The following is a 4,572-nucleotide window of genomic DNA, read 5'->3' as shown; positions in this document are numbered from 1 at the left end:
GTGTTAAGTCGAATCATTCGAAGCTCACACTACCCTATCACCGATTTGGTAGCTTTTGAACATTTTGAGTCATAGTTTGTGTCATGTATATAGTTGACATGTTACTTACTTAAATGTATGAAAGTCTTGTTAAATTGAACATGTAAATGATTTTGGTATATGTTGAATTTGAATGATGTACATGGCTAATGACTTGGTTAATACTTGACTATGTAATGTTGGATGCTTTGGTAAGTTAAAACATGAACCTAACAGTTAGTATGTGAATTACAAATGCAAGATTTGGAATTGGTTGGTACCTAGTTGAAAAGGTATAACTTGTTGATACGCTTAAGTTACATATTAATGAATGGTATGTTTGGTTCATGGATTATGTCATAAAAGTGTTGACGAATGAATGGTGCATGTATTGAAAGTGAAATGACATATTTTGATTGATCTGGTATAAGTAAAAATAGGCATTTGAATGTTTAGGTTAATATGCCAAATGGTATTGAAATGTTTAAGTTTAGTTGATGAAAATGTATTAAATAGTGAGGATGAGGGCATATTTCTAGTAGAGATGCTCCTAACGTCCCATGATATTTTTAGCACGGGAATCCCTTCAAAATCTCCCTTGTGTGGCTGACCTTGATTAGTGGGAGTGGAAAGGTTGAATTTTCTATTTTTGGAATATGTCATCCTTGATTCTCTCTATTGGTGGTTGTTGTCCCTTGAAAGGAGGAGGAAAATATTTCTTGATTCAAGGAATGAGTCTTCTGGACCATTTTACCCTTGGTTGGATGGTTGGGCTCCTCTAGGTTGAATTGCCTTGTTGAAGCCCAAGGAAGCTGGACTGAGATGCCCTAAAAAGGTGTAAATTTCATATTAAGTCCTTAAAAATATAAAAAAAATTGAATTTAGCATAAAATTAATTAAATGGACACTTTTCCATAGTAGAATTTAATATAACAAAAATTATAAAAAAAACTATAAACAATATTATCAATTGCTCAGAATTTGCATAAATTAAATACGAAAAAGTGTTGAAAATAAGTTATCACATCCCCAAACTTAATTCATTGCTTGTCCCGAGTAATGTCCTTTAAACAAATGCTAAAACATCTAAATTCAACCCCCTCCAGCATAATTAATTCTCCATTTTGGCCATGCTTAAGAAAATTTTATGCTCAAAAATAAAAATTGCACACTTGTAACTTAAGTACATATATCATCCAATTTCTGTCAAGTATTAAAGTGCTAACAAAGTTCATGAATTGAATGCCTTCTCCCCATGATTGTGCACTAAGTTCTTCCCCATCAATTTTTGTTTCTCTTGATTAAGCTAAGCAACAATCCTAAGGGTTAAATTATGTCTTCAAATGTTGAACTTAATAATTCCACTCCATTAATGTAGCAGGCATAAAATTTTAAACTAATAGGTGTTTAACAAGGTTGTAATGGGGCTTGGTTTAAGGCATGGAAAGATATAGTTATTTTTATGCTATACAACCTCAAATCTAGCTTACTTCGAGCCTCTACAATTTCCCCCCTAAGTACCCAATTCTTCTCTTTTTCTCACTTTTGGAAGTGTAACGATCCAAAAGTTAGTGGTGTTAGGATGTGTGGTTTTGAAACCCCATTTCCATAATCCTAACCCATAAATAGTTTTATTAAGTATTTATGAAGTTATATTAGGAGCAAATTAAATCTCGGTCAGGTAATTTTGTTGAATTAGTGCTTAATTAGGGTATATGGATTAAATCGTAAAAGTGTCAAAAGTTCAATTATTATTAAATCAAAATGTAGAACATGACAAAGGGAATCATAAGGAAATTAAACCATTTATTTAATAATAGTGCACGGTAACAACGAGTTTGATGGTTAAAAATGTTATAAAAATTTAATTTAAAATAAATAAATTTACTAAAATATAAGTAATAAAATATAGATAGTGAAAATAAAAGAACAAAACATTTTCATCTTTCTTCATGCAATGAAAACCAAGGGAAGGAGAATAAAGAGGTTCGGCCATGGAGTTTTAAGTTTTCAAGCTTCAATTTGGTTAGTTCAATTTAGTATTTTTCTCATAATTTTTATGTTTTCAAAATCCTGAGAGCTTAAGCTATGTCCTACCCGGCGAAGCCTTAGTGTTCAAATATTGTATATAGAAGTAAGGCATATAGAGTAAGTCTAGAGTAGGAAGGTATTAAGTTCTACTAAGTATAAGAATTCCTTGAGTATGCCTTCGAACGAAGTCTGCATTAGGCGAGCTTGGTGGTTTGGCAAGCTGATCAGTCGTAATTCAGTGTAGTAGATTAAACTAGTTTTCTCACTTGAGGAGCCTGAATACAAGCATTTTTATTATGTTTTAGTTGAGTTTTTAGAATTTCATTTACATTAAATAAAAAGGGTAATTTGAGTCTTTTATTGACCTTAGGGGCCGAATGTGACCTAAGGGTGAGCTAATATACTTTGTGAGGGTAGAGGAGACCATTAGAGGGGCGTACTAACTCAGTACTGGTTGTTGTGTTGCAACGTGGGGAGTTTGATGTCACAACATAGGGAGCAGAGCACAAGAATCCCAAGATTACCTTCAATGTCGCAACACAACTAAGGGATGTCGCGACACACCCCTGAAGCTACCCTGGGTACGAGCATATTGCCTTTGATGTCGCGACACAGGTACTAGAGTGTCGTGACATCGGTCCTGTACAATAAATACTTACGAGCCAGGGGAATTTTGGTCTGCACAATCATTATTTAATATGAGAGTGTCAGCTAACCTAGGGTTGAGGATGGCGACAACCCTAAATCTATAAATAGGCTCATTTAACACTTGTTATATACAACTTTTCATACTTTATAATTTCCTTTGTAATTCCAGTTTCAGTTTTTTGCCTTTTTCTTAGGCTTTAGGTTATTTCCAGTTTTGCTATTTGCATTTTCAGAGAGATCTGAATTTTGGAAGTTGATCAACTCTTTGTGGATTTAGTGCTTCAATCAATGCAATTTAGGATTCTTTTAAACCTTCGTCTCTTAACTTGTTATTAATGTTTATCTGTCGCATCAAATTTACTATGTTTTTGGGATCCATGAGGAACTAATCCTCTTATGGGGGATTAGCGAGTGGAGGTATGATTAATTGATTGTTGTGCGGGGTTTTCTTAGCGGATCAACTGTTCAGGAAAGGAAGAACTTAAACCCTAGGCTTGACAACCCTAGAAAGTCACCTAGGTAGGAATTAACCCAAAATTGGTATGGCCTATCCGTGACCACCTTAGCCTCGAACTAGTGTAGATTGTGAGGTCGAGAGATAAGTAATTCTTACCAACTCATTATTCTAGTGGAAGATCGAGAGATCCTACTAGGGTAATGACTAGTTGATTGAACAGGGAACCTAAAGCAATTGTTAGTTATGATTATCGAAGCGAGCTAATCACCCATGCTCATATCTGATTCAATTTCTAGATCATATTTCCCAAAGTCTTTCCCTTTATATTATTTTATTCTTTATTTATAAAAGTATCAAAAATCTTTCTTTATGTTATTCATAATATAATTTATTTAAAATACTAATTAGCTTTATTTGTGCTTAGGTTAGGATTAATTTAGTGCTTATTTCTTTTGGGTATGATCCTCGGAGTACTCACCTACTTTGTTGTAACTTTATTATAACCTGACCCGTATACTTACTCTGGACGTTAATACCTCTAGAGGCGGTCAAGTTGTTGACACCATTGCCGGGAACACAAAGCCACTAGATAATTTTAGTTGTTGCATTCTAATATAATAATTAGGAAAATTTTAAATTATAGATACAATTTTATTTTCTAATTGTTGCTAACATCTTTTATTCTCTTTTTGGTTTAGTGTATGACTCGTAGTAAGGGAACACCTATAAAGCCAGCTACCGATCTAGAAAGAATAATTCATAGGAATCATCGACAGCAACAGTAATAGAAGCAACAGCAGACAAAGAACCAACCGCCTGCTACAAGAAATTTACCACCGCGAGATAACCCGTTGTTCAATGAAATTAACAATAATAACACAGAAGACCTATTAGCACCACCACAGCTACCCACAAATATACATATGGCACATAACAAAAGAACCCTAATGGACAATGCTATCAAGTCTAGAGATGGTTCAAGGAAGTATAACAAGGCTAACCATCACGACTAATAAATTTGATATCAAACCAGCAATGATCCAGATGATCTAGAACAATTTGCAGTTCAAAGGCACAATTATCGAAGACCCAAATTAGCATTTAAAACGGTTCCTTCAACTTTGTGATACTTTTAAATATAACAGGGTCACCAATGACGCTATTTATCTTCGACTGTTCCCCTTCTCCTTAATAGATAACACTTTCTCTTGGTTAGATTCGCAGACACCAAGATCTATCACGACATGGGATTAACTTGTTGGAAAATTTTTACAGAAGTTCTTCCCTATCAGCAAAATGATCCAACTAAGGAGGGAGATCACAACTTTTAAATAATTAGAGGGGAAAGTTTTCATGAAGCTTGGTAGCGTTTTAAAACATTAATTCAAAGATACCCATACCATAGATTACCTAAGTGG

The 4,572-nt window shown here is 34.1% G+C and overlaps 1 non-coding gene across 1 annotated transcript; it reads right to left on the bottom strand.

Moving 5' to 3' along the window:
• Nucleotides 1-4,456: 4,456 nt before the first annotated feature.
• LOC121225963 (small nucleolar RNA R71) lies at nucleotides 4,457-4,562 on the bottom strand. Its single transcript, XR_005923866.1, has one exon. It is a non-coding gene; the product is annotated as a small nucleolar RNA R71 (small nucleolar RNA).
• Nucleotides 4,563-4,572: the final 10 nt, after the last annotated feature.

Source organism: Gossypium hirsutum, chromosome D13 (assembly GCF_007990345.1).
Source record: "Gossypium hirsutum isolate 1008001.06 chromosome D13, Gossypium_hirsutum_v2.1, whole genome shotgun sequence".
Lineage (NCBI taxonomy): Eukaryota > Viridiplantae > Streptophyta > Magnoliopsida > Malvales > Malvaceae > Gossypium > Gossypium hirsutum.
This window is presented reverse-complemented; position numbering and strand designations above follow the sequence as displayed.